The sequence below is a fragment of the Hyaena hyaena genome, unplaced genomic scaffold (assembly GCF_003009895.1).
Source record: "Hyaena hyaena isolate Hyena2069 unplaced genomic scaffold, ASM300989v1 scaffold_219, whole genome shotgun sequence".
In the NCBI taxonomy this organism is placed as follows: Eukaryota; Metazoa; Chordata; class Mammalia; order Carnivora; family Hyaenidae; genus Hyaena; species Hyaena hyaena.
In genome coordinates this window covers 347,412-365,626 of record NW_024080850.1, presented here as the reverse complement: position 1 = coordinate 365,626, position 18,215 = coordinate 347,412, and the positions used below count along the sequence as shown (strand labels likewise).

The window sequence follows — 18,215 nt, the reverse complement described above, 5'->3', positions numbered from 1 at the left end:
ACCATGAAGAAACAAAACCTGAGCAGACTTATAACTAGTAGGGAGACCAAACAGTATTCAAAACCCTCTCAAAAAAGAAAGGCCCAGGTACCAGATGGCTTCACTGGTAAATTCTACTAAATACTCAAAGAGGAGTTAACATCAGTCTTCTTCAAACTGTCCCCCAAAATTGACACAAAAGGAACATTTACTAACCCATTCTACAAGGCTGGAATTACCCTGATACCAAAGCCATAAAAGAAAATTATGGACCAGGATGCCTGGGTAGCTCAGTCGGTTGAGCGTCCAACTTTGGCTCATGATCTCATAGTTCATGAGTTCGAGACCTGCATCAGGCTCACTGATGCCAACACAGAGCCCACTTTATATCCTCTGCCCCCCTTTCTCTCTGTGCCTCCCCACTCTCTCTCTCAAAAATAAACATTAAAAAAATTATGAACCAATATCCCTTATGAATATTGATGCAAAAATCAACAAAACACCAGCATACTGGATTCAGCAGGATATATATATTTAAATGTTTATTTATTTTGGGGAGGGGCAAGCATGTGTGCACACACATGCTGGAACGGGACAGAGAGAAAGGGAGATAATCCCAAACAGAATCATATGTTGGTCACAGGGACCAACATAGGGCTTGAACTCATGAACCATAAGATCATGACCTCAGCCAAAATCAAGAGTCAGATCCTTAACTGATTGAACCACCCAGGCACCCCATGAATCCAGCAGTATATTAGAAGGATTATACACCATGACCAAGTAGGATTTATTCCTAAATGCAAGCATGGGGATGGCTTAACATATGAAAATCAATCAACATAATACCCCGTATATTAACAAAATAATGGGGGGAAATGATAATTTCAATTGATGAATAAAAGACAAAATTCAACACTCTTTTATGATATAAACACAAAACAAACTGGGACTAGAAAGAAGCTATCTTCACATGATAAAGGCCATACATAAAAAGTGACATCATACTACGTATGCTACACATTATACTGTACATGCAACACAGCTTACATTGTACTCAATGATAAAAGATTTAAAGCTTTTCTCTTAATAGCAAGAGTAAGGCAGAGATGCTGCTTTTGTCATTTTTGTCCAAGTCTTCTATTAAAAATCTTAGATCAGTAGGCAGGAAAAATAAATAAAAGGTATCCAAATTGGAAAGGAAGAAGTGAAATGATCTATTTACAGATAACATGGTCATAGATGTAGAAAACCCTAAAGATTATACACACACATACACACACACACACACACACCCTCAGAAGTGATAAACAAGTTCAGTAAAGTTGTAGGGTACAAAATCAATAAACAGAAATCACTAACAAATGAACAACTAAAAAGGAAATTCAGAAAATGATTTAAGTTATAATAACATCAAGAAGAGCAAAATAGGGGTGCCTGGGTGGCTCAGTTGGTTAAGCATCTGACTTCTGCTCAGGTCATGATCTCACGGTTTGTGGGTTTGAGCCCCACATCAGGTTCTGTGCTGACAGCTAGCTCAGAGCCTGGAGCCTGTTTTAGATTCTGTATCTCCCTCTCTCTCTGACCCTCCCCTGTTCATGCTGTTTCTCTCTCTCTCTCTCTCTCAGAAATAAATAAAACATAAAAAAAAAAAAGAACAAAATACATAGTCATAAACTTAACTAAGGCAAAGAAAGACTTGTACACTGCAAAGTATAAAATGTTCCTGAAACAAATTAAAGATGACCTACATAAATGGAAAGATATCTCATGCTTCTGCAATGGATGACTTGATATTGTTAAGATGTTAGTATTACCCAAAGTGATCTATAAATTTAATTTGATCCCTATCAAAATCCCAATGGCATTTTTTACAGAAATAGAAAACTCCATCCTAGAAGCCATATGGAATCTCAAAAGACCATGAACAGCCAAAACAATCATAAAAAAGAACAAAGTTGGAGGTCTCACACTTTCTTCAAAATTTATTACAAAGCTATAGTAACCAAACTGTGTGGTCATGGCATGAAGGCAGACAAAGACCAACGGAATAGAAAAGAAATGAATCTTCACGTATATATGGTCAACTGATTTTTTACAAGGATGTCAAGACCATTCAGTGCAGGAAGGAACTGTCTTTTCAACAAATGGTGCTGAGAAAACTGGATATCCACATGGAAAAGAATGAAGTTGAACCCTAATCTTACTACACATGCAAAAATTAACTCAAAATGCCTCAAAGATCTAAATATAAGAGCTAAAACTATAAAACTCTTAGAAGAAAACACAGGGGAAGAGATTTGTGATTTTGGATTTGGCAATGATTTCTGGGATATGACACCAAAAGCATAGGCAACAAAAGTAAAAATACATAAATTGAACTATATCAAAATTAAAACCTTCTGTTCAAATGACACAGTCAACAAAGTTAAAAAGCAATATAGAGAATGGGAGATTTTCTTTTCTAGTGTTTTTTAAAATTTTTTAAAATTTATTCCTGAGTGGGGCGCCCGGGTGGCTTAGTCGGTTAAGCGTCCGACTTTCGCTTAGGTCATGATCTCGCGGTTCGTGGGTTCGAGCCCCGCGTCGGGCTCTGTGCTGACTGCCAGCTCAGAGCCTGGAGCCTGTTTCAGTCTGTGACTCCCTCTCTCTCTGACTCTCCCCTGCTCACGCTGTCTCTCTCTCTCTCTCCTAGAAATAAATAAAACATTAAAAAAAAAAAAAAGCATTCTCTTTAAAAAAATAAAAAATTAAAAAAAATAAAAAAAAAATTTATTCCTGAGATGAGACAGCATGAGCAGTGGAGGGTCAGAGAGACAGGGAGACACAGAATCTGAAACAGGCTCCAGGCTCTGAACTAGCTGTCAGCATAGAGCCCGACGTGGGGCTCAGACCCACGAACCGTGAGAACATGACCTGAGCCGAAGTCGGACGCTTAACCGACTAAGCCACCCAGGCGCCCCGAGAATGGGAGATTTTCAAATCATGTATCTGATAAGGGATTAATATCCAGAATACATAAATAACTCCTACAACTCAACAACAAAAAACAAATAACCCAATTAAAAAATGAGCAAAGGATGTGAACAGACATTTCTCCAAAGAAAAATCTATAAATGGCCAAGACATGTATGAAAAGATGCCCAATCTGACTAATGTTAGAGAAATGCAAATCAAAAGCACAGGAAAATGTCACCTTACACCCATTAGATGGCTACTCTCAAACACACAAATAACAAGTTTTGGTAAGGATGTGGATGTGGAGAAACTGGAGCTCTTGTGCAGTTAGTAGGATGTAAAATGGCATAGCCACTATGAAAATCAATAGAGCGGTTCCTCAAAAATTAAAAATAGAATTACTTTATGATCAACCAATTCCACTTCTGGTTATATATCCAAAAAAACAGAAAGGATGGTCTTGAAGAGATATTGTCCATGCATGTTCACAACAGCATTATTCACAAGGGCCAAAAGGTGAAGCAACTCAAGTGCCTACCAACAGATGAATGGATAAACCAAATGTGACACAGACTCATGGATCATGGAACATTATTATCAATGGAATGCTATTTCACCTTTAAAAGGAAGGAAATTTTGACACATGCTGCAACATGATAAATCTTGAGAACATCATGCTAAGTGAAATAATTCAGTCATAAAAAGACAAATACTGTATTATTCCACTTTTAGGAGGCATCTAAAGTAGTCAAATGTATAGATAGACCAAGTGGAATGGTGGTTCCAGGGACTGGGGAGAGGGTGGGTAATGGGTTCACTAACGTTCATTAATGGAAAGAGAATATGAATTTTGCAAGATAAGAAAGTTCTGCAGATCGTTGCAAAACAACGTGAATATACCTAGTGATACTGAACAATGCATTTAAAAATGGTTAGAATGGTCGATTTGGTGTGTATTTTACCAACTAAACATTTTAAAAGAGCCATCTTGTGTAATAACTTAGAACATGCAAAACATTCTTTTAAATAAACAGATAAACAGATAAAAGATAAAAAGGTAAGCATACATACAGTTGACTATTTATTTTTTTAATGTTTTATTTATTTCTGAGAGGAAGAGAAACAGACAGACAGACAGCGTGAGCAGGGGAGGGTCAGAGAAAGAGGGAGACACAGATTCTGAAGCAGGCTCCAGACTCTGAGCTAGTTGTCAGCACAGAGCCCAACGCGGGGCTCGAACCCACAAACTGTGAGATCATGACCTGAGCCGAAGTCGGACGCTTAACTGACTGAGCCACCCAGGCACCCCTATAGTTGACTATTTAGAAACAATGAAAAACTTATTCAGACATCATACATAAAAATGTATGGATTGTAGAATGGCAGTGGTTAGGGGTTGAGGGGTAGGAGAAATGGGGAGATGCAGGTCAAAGGTTATATACTTTCAGCTAGAAGATGAGTAAGTTCCAGGGATCTAATGTACAGCATGGTGACTATAGTTAACAATACTGCATCGTGTACTTACAAGTTGTTATGAGAGAAGTCGTTGGCTACTGTTCTCACCATAACAACAAAACAGTGGTAATTATCTGAAATGAAGGATATGTCAACTGACCTTATTGTATTTACTACAAAATGTTTACCATTTTGCAATACACATGTGTCCCAAATCATCACACTGTATACCTTAAATTACACAATATTATAAGTCAAATATATCTTGATACAGCTGGGGAAACAGTCAAAGCAATACTCAGAGGTAAATTCATAGCTTTAAATACTTTCATTAGTAAATAATAAAGAATGACTGTGAATACAAATGCACTGGAGCAGAATGAAGAAACACTAAAACATCCTTTGCAGCAAGTTCCCTAAGTATTCTCTCTGCCTATTTCTAGAGCTCCCCCAGGTATAATACCCAGACAATTTCTAATGGAGAGAATCAACAACATAACTGATCTCAAAATAAAGAATATTCAAAGGTGGCTTAAGAAAAAAAAAAAGAATGAAGGGGCACCTGGATGGCTCAGTTGGTTAAGACCCTTGATTTCAGCTTAGGTCACAATCTTATGGTCGTGGGATCTAGCCCAGCATAGGGCTCTGTGCTGGGTGTAGAGCCTACTTAAGATTATCTCCCTCTCCCACTGCCCCTGTCCCCCACTTGCTCTCTCTCAAATAATTTTTTTTTAATTTTAAAAAGGAGTATGAATAAACCGAAGTCCTCAAACCAAGATTTCCATTGAAAAGACCAATGCATCTCTGACTATCTTTTACATGCCAGAAACATAAATTTCTAATATACAGAGTTCATATAGAACAGGACATAAAGAAAATACAGAAAATTAACCTGTGAGCCTAGGATCACTTTGTGAAGCTCTATCACCAGCTCTTAGGCCTCTGCATGCACAAAACAGACACAATAAATCTAAACCTTCCCCTGCTGCCACAAATGGTACCAAAGATGGGGGACGGGGTGAGGACACAGACCACTTTGGCCTTTGCTGGATTACAGGCCAGAACGGAGTGGCAGCCACCACATCACCTGGCAAGCAGCAGGCTTCTGTTGCGAGAAGGAAGCAAGGATGAGCAGCTGGAAAACAGTATCCACCCCAACAGGACTGTGGCTCCTGTGGCGGGGCTGCCCTGAGGAATCAGAGCATGTGCTCTATGCTGAGGCCAATTTTTGCAAGAAACTGGAGAAATGTCAGGAGAAGGAGTGCCTCGAGCTCCTAAATGCTCAGGAGAATGCTGCCTTGCCGAGGGCATCTCTGCATCTAGAATGATGCAGAGAGTGGGTCTACAGAGACCCTCACTCAGGCAGAGTCTGCTGAGTCTGGGAGTGGCTGTGGCAAGAAGTAGGGCTGCTGCTGTCACAGGGACTAGGTATGGCTTTTCTCCTGAAGGCAATAGGGGGCTCTCCTGTGAGGGAGAAACCAGACAAATATTTGCTGAAGGAGTGAACCAGAAAACCAGGCCCAGCTCAAAAGCTTTCCCTGCCCCGGCTGAAGCAGCCCCCAGCCAGCATGAGGGAAGGGGTAGCGGACACTCCTCCACTCTCACCCAGCCCCCTCCTCACACCCAAGGCAGCTGTTCTCAGACCTGGGGTCTTGTCTGAGGTTCACTCCTCCTGCTCATCGACTGTGGGGGCTGCTCTGAGCAAACAGAGCAGGACAGCTGGAGCCATAGCAGGGGGACGGAGTTACCAGAAGCAAGGAGACGTGCCTGCCCGCGTACCGGGCCCAGGGTTCCCATGGGGCACGAGGCTTCTGCCTGCATCACAGTCACAGATGGCCGCCTTCCCTGCACCATGCCCCCAGGGAATCGTCCACCCCCACCCCTGGCAACACTATACCTCTGGATGTCCTGGCTCCATAAAGACAAGAGCCTGTGAGCAGAAAGGCTTAATTAAAAATTAACCAATGCTCCTGTTTCAAAGGTTTGGCAAATACACGTCTGGAATTATTTCTTCAAACACAAATACTGAAATAGTCTCATCATAACCAATAGCTCCCTACAGACAGGCAAATGCCAGAGGACTGTCACCAGGAAGACTGGAAAGGGGAAGATGTGTTTGTCTGGGCAGGCCTGGGAGCAGGGCCCAGCTCCACTTGCTGAGCCTCAGTTTCCCCATCATAATCTCCCACTCTCATGCTGGGAGGCCCAAGGGAGAAGATGGTTTGGGTCCCACCCAAGTCCCTGCCTCAGTTGTGGTCCTAGCCATGGCCCTGCCCATCCTGGGGCCCTGGACAGGTCACCTGCCACCCTGGGTGACAATGAGCCCGCCACTAACCCTGGGCAGATGACAGGTGAGGCTGAGAGTCTGTGCCCATTGAGGGGGTGGGGAGGTCAGAAATCCCAAGGCCCACAGCTGCCCTCTCATGATGTGTTCAGGAAAGCCCCCTTCCCATCTCCAGTTCTGCTCAGAAGGCTCAGCATGTGGCCAGGGCACTTAGAACACACTGTTCCCTGGGCCCTTCAACCACCTGAAGGCCTCCTTTCCCATCTCAGTATCTCTGCCTCCCCCTGCACACCTACCCTTACTTCCCCCTGCATGCCTGTTCTTCCACTCTGTACTCCCACCTCTCTGGGATCCTCACGTCCCCTATTCCCTACCTTCCCCCTGTAGATCTCCCTCTTCCTATAGCCTTGCCTCTCCCTTTCCCTGAACCCTCACCTTCCCAAAAGGCCCACTTTCTCCTATACCTCTGCTTCCTTGCACTCCCACCTCCCTGTGCATACCTGTCTCAAATACTCCTACATCCTTACCCCCTCCTCCCTCCTGTACCTTCCCCTCCCCACCCTTGTTTCCCTCTCAGCCCTGTCAGGTCTTCTGGAAAGTGTTCCCAGGTCCCACACTCACCCATAGTGGGCATACTGGGTAGTCCATGGCATCTCCAAGGGGCACAGCTGATACTGTCAGTGTGCTAGAGCCCTTCCCCCATCATGGCCCTCTGGACTGGGGTGGGGGTGCTGAGGTGCCTTGAGCCTTGGGCTTCCAGCTGTGTGCAGAAGAGACTCATCACTGAAGCTCTGACTCCTATAACAGAGCCATCAGTGGGCTCTCCCGGAGGGTCCCGGCTGACTCACCGTGGATGAAATCATCTGTGGAAGTGCTGGCACTGCCAGACCTATGACCCTCATGGGTATCAGGGCGGGTGCAGAGTAAGTATGCATGAGGGGGACTGGTAGGGGCGGAGGTGGAAGGGTGAGGGGAGGCCCTAGCACCTACTGTGTGTAGTGCCCACAGAGCTGGGGACCAGCCGAGCCTCCTGATCACCTGCACCTCTCAGCACAGCGCCAGGAGTGGTATCACTTCACAAACGCCTGCTAGGGCACCTGGGCTCCCATTTCACACTTGAGGGGATAGAAGATGGGGTGGGGTCCTCACTGAAGGACACGCGCACACACACCAGCCGTGCCTGGACCTCAAGGTCAAGCCCAACTAGTTTAAATGTAGAAAAACTATGCCAAGCTAAAGATATTTACTGCGGTGGCCCTGAGGGTGGAGAACTGCAAACAGCCTGAATCCATGATGGGATTGCTTCCGAGCTCTTAGCTGAGGCTCACACAGGCCTCCGGGACAGGCGGCCAGATAGGCATCTGGGGAAGTGCAGAGGCCCCAGGAGAGGCAGGGCCAGCACAGCCCACAGCACTGACTACGCAGGAATGGGGTGCCCACCCTCCTGTGTTGGCCAAGCATCCCTGACACCACCGACATGGGAGATGCTGGTGAGGTAGGGAGGTGGGCATCACAACCCCCAATCCACTTAAACATGTACACATGGAAACCACTTCCCAGGAACCTGTGGGAGGATGAACTATGCTGGGCTCGTAGGGGTGTGATAAGTATGATTTCCTTTTCCTCCTTTTCAGTGTTTTCTACATTTTCTATAATATGCCCATATCACTTTATAATTTTTTTAAACCAAAATAGAGAACTTTGGTGCCATGGTCAATTAGCATCTGTGGCTCAGTCTTGTGACCTCTCCCGGCCCTTCAGGAATATCCAAGGGAGCCTGGGCCAGCAGGATCCAAGAGGCATCCCCCTTGGCCTTGATCTTGGGCATGGGGTGATGGGAGGTGAAGGGAGATGCTGCTTTGTGAAGGGGGGGCCTTGCTGGGGCTGAAACCCCTTCATCTACACCATCCCAGGCTCCTCAGTGTCCCAGGCCAGGCTTTTCCCATCTGTGTACTTGGTATCCCCCACCCCTAGGCACTGTGGCCCAGATCCCACAGGCGGGGATGGCCCATGGGGATGCCAGCATCTCCCTCCAGGGCAGAGAGTGAAGGACCTGGGAGCATGGGGATGGCAGCATCTCTGCAGCCTCATTATCTTGCAAAATGCACAGAGCAGCAAGTACATTCAGACGAATGAATGGCCTAATTAGGATTTCACAGAGAGTGAAAATATTTTGAAAAGAAAAAGTTTAACTAAAGGCGTATTCGAAATACCAAACTCATCAACTGCTAACATCAACCTGGCAAGATGCGCCATGGGGGTGGGGTACTTCCATCTCTCCACCTGATAGTGGGGAGTCTTCCTATGGGTGAGACAGGCCAGGGATGGGGGGGCTGGGTAAATGCAGGGCCAGGGTAAATGCTACCATGGGCTTGAAGAGGCTGGCCAGGAAAGCCTGTGTTCAGCCAGCACGGTACCACCATGCTTGGTGGCCTGGGCGATGTAGACCTCAGTAGGCTGGCCCTGCTGCACTGACCACACCACCAGCCACAAATCACCCCAAACAAGGATGGCACAGCCGGAAGCTGGCGCAGTGCTCATGCCATAACTGCAGCAGAGCACCAGCTGTGCCAAGTCCTTCCCAAGGCCAGTAGGGTGAGCAGAGCCAGGGTGTGAACCCAAGTCTTGCATACATAGAATGTTCTTCCTTCTGCTCTGCCTGAGAAGCATGGTCTGTTGGGGTAGGAAGGGTGCTTGGGGCTGTTGGGGTGGGAAGGGGCTTGGGGCTCCCCTGGGGACTTGCCCACCTGGATATGACCCATGAGTCTAATCACAAAGGCCCCTGGATGCCTGGCTGAGGGTCACAAAGGAGAGAGAAGAGCCAGCCTGCACCATGCTCATTAGACACCAGCAAGGGCCCAGCTTCTGAGGGGCTCTACCAGGGCAGAAATCTCTTCTCAGGAAACAAGGGTCCTTAGAGGAAGTACAGGCTCTCTTGTGAAGGCCCCAAGACATGGGGAGACCAGCGTAGGACATGCCACAGACACACACAGGGAGGGCCGCTGGTCTCCAAAGAGTGCCAGGCTAAGGTGACTCCCACAGAAGTCACAGGCAGAAGGACCTGACAGAGTGGCTCCAACACACACACGTAGGGTAAATGTGCAGAATAACCATGACTTTTGAGAACAACAGACTGATCAAGGGGAGGCTCTGGCCTGATCTTTTTTTTTTTTTAATTTTAATGTTTATTTTAGAGAGAGAGAGAGAGACAGAGACAGAGTGTGAGCAGGGGAGGGGCAGAGAGAGAAGGAGACACAGAATTTGAAGCAGGCTCCAGGCTCCCAACTGTGAGCACAGAGCCTGATGTGGGGCTCGAACTCACGAACTGTGAGATCATGACCTGAGCTGAAGTTGGACGCTTAACTGACTGAGCCACCGAGGCACCCCTGGCCTGATCTATTTAACTAGGCAGTGGGCGCAGGGTAAGGGCTGGGAGCTTGCCACAGGCACCATAAACCCGAGGACACGTTGCACGATGCTTCCAACTTGTGGTGACAGAAAATGTTAGTCAAGGAATGGTTCAGATACAAGAGAAAAACAAAGTTAAATCCTGACCTTCTGTTTCTGTCAAAATAAATTCTAGATGAATGAAATCTTGAGTGTAAAATGTTCAACTAGAAATACATCAGGAAAAGATAGAGGTGTATTGACCTGACTAGGTGTTCAGGAAGGACAATGGAATAACTAAAAAAGGAAAATATTCAATGGATTTCACCACAAAATATGAAAAATCTCTGCAGATGAAAAGCTATCATAAATAAAAATTGAAAGATGGAGAAAGAATGTGCAGCAGGCTGACAGACGAAGGAAGAATTCATTCTTTAATAATAAAGACTCCTATCAATGGCTGAGAAACACGTCAAAACCCAAAAAAACCCCAGTGTGGGGCAGGTGTCACAGAAGCACAGCTGTGCGTGGATGCCAATGACAAGGCCACTGGGGGCAAGACCAGGCTGGGGGTGATGTCCCAGCGGTGCTGGAATGGCTGCAATGAAGGGCACCCATGTCCCCCAGGTATCAGCATCACTCCCTTACTGCTTTCTGGCTCCCCCTTCTCCAGGAGCCCTGCTATTCTCTTCACAATCTTGCATTTCTGCAGGTGGTCATTTTCTCTGTAGCTGCCTCCTCAGCCAGGCTGGTGGCTTCCCCAGGGTACATCTGTGCCTGATGTGGTCACAAAACCCAGTGTCTGATATAGAGCTCAGCACAAGGGCGCTAAATGGCTGAAGGTGAGTATGGGAGATACACAGGTGCTTGCCATCAATCGCTGTCCCAACTTAGTCCTGAGGCCTCCCCCTCCCCGTCTCCCTTATCATGTGGGCAGGGCTGCACCCCAGGGCCTACAGAGCAGGGAGTCCCTAGCCAGGGCCCAGGTTCTGCTTCCCAGTCTGTGAAATGGTCCCAGCCCAGGGCAGAGATGGCACGAACACCACTACTATCCCTCCAGAGCCCATAGCAGACATGAATAGTCAATCACAACATTCGAGAAGAGCAGGACAGAACGAGAGAAGAAAAGGCATAGAGAGGCACAGAGAAGATGAGAAAAACTGGGAGAAGACCAGGAGGAGGTGGCAGAAAGGATAAACAGGGAAAGAAAGAAGCAAGCAGGGCTGGGAAAGCGGGCAAATGCAGCAGGCAGGATAAGGAAGACCCTGTGACCAGAGCTATCATTTGGTGTTTGGCTTGTCTGCAGACCTGAGGCCTGGTGGCCTACCAGGAGTTAAAGGAGATAGGGGCCAGCCCCCTGCCAACCTTGCCCCTGGAAACCATGTCACCAATGCCACAAGCAATGCCAGGTTCTGAGCCTGGGATGCAGCCTGAGCCTCTTCGTCCCAATCCAGAGGCCCCCATGTGGCCCAACAGCCCACCACTGAGATGCTTGGCTTGTCCTTGATCCACCCAGGTGGTACACCAGGTGGCAGCTTCCCACACCCACGATCATGTGGAACCGGGAAGAAGGAGCCAGGTCCTGTCCCTTCCTGTTCTACAGCCCCTGGCATAGAACACTGAGGTGTCAAGAGGCCTGGGGGCTCCTAGGTCTGTGGCCTCTGTCTTCTCCCTACCACCTGAGCCTGTCACTGGCTGGGCCAGGCCGTCCAGGCTGAATACACAGTACCACTGAGAATCCACAGGGCTGTCTTGGCCAAGCCTCCCATGGAGACAACATCCAGTGGGGGCAGGAGCAGATGGCCGGGCTGGGGACTGGGCACCCATATGGCGGAACAAGAGTGACCAGAGGCATTTTTATGAGCCATCTCTGTAAACACAGCCACCACAGCAAATCCTGAAAGACCAGGGTTTGAACAGGGCATACCTTCTAACCCTTCAAAGGGACCTGGGGGACACAGATACCACACAGCCTCCCAACTCTGCCAAACTTCCCAGGCATTATACCTTAGCCTTGTTGGAGGAGTGACTACCAGATGAACCCACAAACACAGATAACCCCCAAGGACAAGGGCCAGCACAGGACAGCCTGTCCCCAGCTGGTAGCTCTAGTCCCCCCTGGGCAGCAGGGATCACCAGAGCTAAGAGCCAAGCCCGGTGGGCTATGCTGATACCAGACACTGCTGTAGCAGGCATTCAAGTCAAGGTAGGTGAGGATCAGATCCAGCCAATGTCCTGGTTGGTCCACCCCACTGCAGGCTCACCTCTCAAGCCAGATATCAACCTGCTGGCTGCCGTCCACACTTAGGCCATCAACGAGTCCAAGCTTGGGAGGCCCCCATGCCCACCTCTGTCCAGCATGGGGGCTGTGCCCACCCAAGTGAGGCTGACCAGCAGCATACACCACCCCAGGCCACAGTCCATCCCTCTGTCAACACCTGCCAGGCCCACCACATCACTCTGCTGTCCTATGCGAAGAGGGGGGGATGTCCCCAGGCCACGCCTAGGTGACTTACCTATCTGGAAAGGAGATTAGCATGTCCCAACGCCCATCCTGATATCTCCAGCTCCTGCAGGAAAACCAGAGGATACCCTGTGAGGCTAACCTATTGAGCTAAGTCCCTTCTAGATGAGGCTAAACCCTTGGCGGGGCACTGTCATCCCTGATCCCAAGGTCATCCTGTGGCACTCCTAATGTGTACCCACACATCTGTGCACATTCTCTTATCGCCACTCACCTGGACTACCATGGTCCCTTGTAAACATTTCTAATGCTGTTGACTAACCTTCAAAGCTGATTGTTCAGCTCTAGACTGATAATAAAGTCCTCCCCATGCCAGAAGGCTGGGTGTGCCTTGTGATAAACAGCACAGCAAGGAGAATTGCACCAGGACCCCACTGGCCCCACCAGGTCGAACCCAACACCCACCTAGTCCTGCTCTCCCCACCTGGACCCCACTCCTGCCCTGTGTAGCAGGCCACGTGTGTCTCCTGATACTCCTTGGGGCCAGCCCAGAACACGTGTCCCTGTGAGGCAGGCAGCCTAATTCAAGACCTCAGGACCCAGGCGCCAGAGCTATAGCCAGAAGTACCTCACATGCAAGAGCCGCAGCCCCTGTGGGCTTCCTGTCTCAGCCCATGACTCAGGAGACACAGTCTCTGTCATTGTATCTAGGCCTGGGGACGATGCCAGAGAGTGTGTTATAAAAATGAAAACAAGGTGGTGGGGCACCTGGCTGGCTCAGTCAGCAAGGCATGCAACGTTTAATCTTGGAGTTGCTAAGTTTGAGCCTTACGCTGAGTGTAGGGCTTGAAAACAAAACCAAAATCTTTAAAACAAAAACCAAAAGCCAAAACCAGGGTGGTAGAGAGAGGAGCAGAGGTCTGGGCCACAAATGGAAAGCCATTCCTGGGAGGTCAGGGGTGACAGAAACTCTCTCCCCTGGGCTCTACAGTGTTTCCCAGATTGTTCCAAGCCTCTGTCTAATCTTCCCTGGTGGACGTGGCCTGAAAGTGGGTGTCCCTGCCTCACAGCAGCCCCTCCATCATGAGGAGTGGTTCTAAGTCACAGTGGGATCATGGGAAGAACAGGATACATGGGTTCAGAGGCAGGAAAGAATGATGGCCCGAGCCAGGGAGCCAAACATGTTTGCATATATGTGTGTAACTGTGCACACTCACTTTTGTGTGTGCCTGGGAAGGCAATCTGGGAGGGAGGCTCTCCCTCCACCACACCCACCCCACCTGCAGCTGAGGAGCTACTGTTCCTACCCTGAGGTCTGAGGCTCAGGGAGCAGCTTTGCTTGGAGTGTGACATTTCTGGGACACTTCTGTCTTTGGTTTAAATGTTTACATAGGTTTGGTCCCACAGAGCACCACGTGCCTTTCTGAGTCCTGCTAACTGCAGGCCTGGCCTCCTGTTCGGTGCTGGCCTTGTGCAGAGCTTTACGAGGTGCTGGCTATGCACCTTCATCTTACTCTTGCCAAGTGCCCAACACCCTATTTTACAGATGGGGACACTGGGTCCAGGATTTGAACTCAGGTCTTCCTACTCCCAGCAACCCCACATCAGCTAGGGATACTCAGCCACAAGAAGACCATGTTCCCTCCTCTGGGGCTCTGGCCAGGCTCAGAGCTCCATAAACACAGAGGAGAGCCAGTATTAGACACCAGTGGGAGGGCATTTGCAGGGCTGCTGTTGGGGGGAGGGCACTAACGTTTTCCTGCAGGAGGGTTGGGGGAATGGGAGGGTCTGGGAGATATAGAGTGGTAGCAGCTTTGGAAGGCATGGATCCCTGGGGTGCCCTTGTCACAGAACACTGCATACGTGGGGGCAGGACAGAGCCCTAAGGGAATGGACATATGTGATATACAAAGATAGAATCAGTGACGGGATTTGTGATGAGAGCGCAGGGGGCACCTGTCTTGGAATCCCTTCTTAGGGCCCTCTCAAGCTTTGGAGTCACTCATGTGGCCAAGGACCCCTGAACTAGGAGCTGGGGGCTGAGGGGGCCACGAAACCTGCCTGTTATTGGGTTACATCCCCAGATGGGGAGGGTCCGGAGAAGTGGAGCAATTCCATCTGCCTACAGTAACCCGGGCCTCCTCTTGCCATAGGCCTCCTCGCACTGGGGTGCCCCGAAAATCTGTCCAGTCTACCACCAGTCTTAGGAAGGCCTTCTGCATCTCAGATGGGGGCAAGAGCCCAGGCCACGAGGGACTGCCAAGCAGCAAGTCCTGCAAAGCCACAGACCTATCATGTGTCCACGGCATGAGGCAGCTCCATGAGCACAAATGGAATCCAGAGGAGAGATGGGGTCCAGGCTGGGTGGGCTAGGCAGGCAACTCGGGGCTGTGGCAGGTGCTGAGGAACCCAGGTGGGGTTCCGGTGGGTCTGCCTAGGTAGGAACTTGCTCTGCACTCAAGCCTCATGTCATCCTCCACCATGACCAATACCAACGTGCTCTTCCAGGCCCCTGGCCCCTTTGGATGCAATGTGAAAAGGCATCCACTTCTGTTGCACCTTCTTTCACAAATGAAGCAGAAGTGCAGCCTCATCCTGACTGGCTGGCTCAGAACCCTCACCTGGACCCCTGGGTGGTGGCAGGGTCAGCCAAGGAGGCCCCTAGGGCACAGGCCTGAGGAAGGCCCCACTCAGGGCCTTTCATTGTTCTTGTCCAAGCCCCATTCAGTCCCTGCATCCCCCTTGCCTGCACCAAAGGTGAGGAGGGGCTCTGGGGGTTACTAAGGGGCCTCGCCCCAGGGATCCTTGCTCCTCTCCAGCTTGTACCCTGGACAGGCAGCCTGGAGAAAGAAGCTCTGGCCTCCCCACCAGGTGCCTCAGAAAGGGGTCCCAGCAAGGAGGGAGGCTGGGCGGAGCCAGTCTTGCCTGCCAGGGCGGTCCCTGGTGCCCTCTGGTGGCCGGATTCAGCTACTTGCGGCTTTGCTAAACACAGTTGGCTCTCCAGGATCCCCTGGGGCAGTGGGAAGGGCCTGTGCATGACACACAGTGGGGGAAGGGAGGAGGGAAAGATGTGGATGAAATGGGTGTCCATGGGCTCAGGGCCTGATCCGTGAAATAAGCGGAGATGTGCAGCCTTCCCAGTCAGGAGAGCCCACTAAGGGATTCCTGACCCTATGTTCCCCTCTGATTACTCCCGAATTTTGGGTCTCCTGCTGAGCAGCCCAAGACAGCATCACAGTCTTGATGGAAGCTGCTGGCAATAGAACAGATGCCTTCCTCGGAATAGAGCTGCCTTTGAGGAGTTCCTAAAATCCCTTGTGCCCAGCCCCCGCCCCCAGCAGCCCTCAAGGCTTGCCCCCAGGACAGGTTTGACCCCACCCTCCCTCCCACTGCTGAGGCTAGGCCAGGTCACAGGGCAGATGCCAGGGATTGTCTAGAGCTCTAGCAAGTCTAGCGTCCTTGCTTTCCAGCTGTATGTAGCTCCTGGCTTCTCTGGAAGGTGCAGGATCCTACAGCTAACACCCCTCAGGCCTGCCCCCTGGGGTGAAGAGAGTGCAGTACATCTACCTTGAATCTTTATGCAGCACAAATAGGGATGGAAGTACAGCCCTGCCTGTACAGAGCCTCAGAGATGCAGAGACCCCAGGAACTGGAAAGAGACCTGAGGGACCACCTCTGGAGGGGGCATCATGCAACCCCAATATGGCATGGGGGGGCTAACTTAGCAAGACTGAGGACTGGCCCAGTTTATCTGGGAAAGTCTTGGTCAGCAAGTATTTGTGTCTGTAGAAAAGACTGTGAAGAAGATCAGGGCAGGGCTGGCTTGGCTGTGACCTTCCTAGGCCAGGACTAGACACCTGAGCAGAGTGAGTGCTCTGTGCCCAGCCCCATGCCAGGTGCTAATGGACCATAGACCTGAGGGAGCAGGGGACAGATATGGTACTGTGGTGGAACAGAGTAAGGCTGGGGGAAAGCATGCATTCTAGATTCACAGCCCTACTTGCTGTGGCCAGACTCAAGGCCTGGAGCACCTGCTCAGGAACTACTGGCCATGGACCCAGTATGCTGCCTAGAGGGCTCTGACGGTCTCCTGTGTCCAGAACTGTCCCAAGTCCAGAGATACAATGAGCACAGGACAGGCAGCACCTGCTCTGGAACAGCAGACCTCTGGTGGTGGCCCACATCTCTAGTGGTCACGGCTGAGGGAGGGGATGGAGGCTGTCAGTTCACCCTTGCCGCATATCCTCATGGGAGGAGGTTGCCCTCACAGGCACTAAGCCTTAGCTAGTCTCCCAACCCCCTGGGCTTATAAATCCTGGCTTGGTGTGTGCCCTGCACAGTGATGCAGATGACAACCGAAAAGAGTGTGAGAGATGGGTAACCACCTGCGGTTACATGAAGAACCTAGTCCAAAGGATGAAACCCTGTTGCGGTGATACTTTTCCATGTTTCAAAGCATGCCTGGGTCTCAAGGGAAAACAAAGTCCCTGAGCAATGCTTGCAGTGATATGTTATGCATAGGTTAGAACGGTGACACGTGTAAGTACTCAACGCTTAATTAAAGACTAAAATGGGAAGGCTCGGGATCTCAGGCTGCCTGCCCTGGGGGGACACCTCAGCAAACCCAGGCTGAGTACAACCCCAGGTGGGGAGGACATATCTCTGCCAGGGGCCCGGTGTCCCACAGAGGAAACTCAGGGCTGTCAGGTACGAGGGATCCCCGGTTGAAGTGGGCCCGTACAGGGCACCAGGGAGGAACTCCAGGTGGCATCCCCTCCCTCGTCCTCTAGGCGGCGGGAGCAGCGGGAGCGGGGACATCCCCTTGGCCCCGCCGTGCCCCCGCGCATTCCGGTGGCGCGCCGCCCCAGGAAAGTTCCCCGGCCCCGCCGCCCCTTTGGCCGCTGGAAAGTTTCCGTGGCTACCGGACCCCAGCAGCAAGTCGCCGGTGTCTCGCAAGGTAGTAAAGGCTGCGGGTTCCAGCTGAGTCTCCGCGGGGACGCGCGGTGCGGGATGCCCTGGCCCAGTCGGCAGCGCCCTGAGACCGCGCACAAAGGGACCCGCCCCCGTAGTTCAGGGTCTCGCGCACCGCGGCGCGGTAGAGGTGCAGGTGGGGCGGGGCCCGGCTTCTACCCCGGCCGCTACACCCGGCTGGACGTCGATTCCCGGCTCAGGACCCCATCTCGACCGCTGCCAGCCCCCGCTAGACCGCAGTCGCGAACCCGTCCCGGACCTCTGGCCTCGTCCCAATCCGAACCCCGACCTCTGGACCCCGCCCCCCGGCCGGAGCCTACCTGGAGCGCGGCGTGGGCGGCCCCGCAGCTTGGCCCCCGCCCCCAGACGGGCGTCCCCGGGTCTCGCGGGGCGCGGGGCGCGGCGTCCACAGGGCGCGGCGCAGTTAGCGGTCCGCGGGGCCTCAACTTGGACCGGCGCGGGGGAGGACCCCTCCTGGGCCCAGCGTGCAGCCCCAGGGCCAGCCCTCCCCGCCCCTCGCGCGGCCCGTGCGCAAAGCGGGTCTAGCCAGCGACGCGACCCTCCGCCCCGCCCCATCCGAACGCGAATTTTCCGATTGGTCGGGAGACCCAGCGCGGCCCGGCAACCGGCGTCAATTGGACGGGCGCTGGGAGATGCTGGCTTGCCATTGGGCTTCCGGGGTGTCCGTCTCGGCCGACGACCGGCCCCTTCGTGGAG

General features: G+C 50.9%; 1 protein-coding gene across 2 annotated transcripts in view; it reads right to left on the bottom strand.

Moving 5' to 3' along the window:
- Positions 1 to 17,995, bottom strand: part of ARVCF (ARVCF delta catenin family member) — a 51,933-nt gene extending 33,938 nt beyond the window's left edge. For both annotated transcript variants that reach the window (XM_039242904.1, XM_039242905.1), the window contains exons 1-2: positions 17,819 to 17,995; positions 12,580 to 12,633 (exon numbers count right to left, since the gene is read on the bottom strand). The gene's annotated coding sequence lies outside the window, so the exon portion shown is untranslated. The remainder of the gene's footprint in view (positions 1 to 12,579; positions 12,634 to 17,818) is intronic.
- Positions 17,996 to 18,215: the final 220 nt, after the last annotated feature.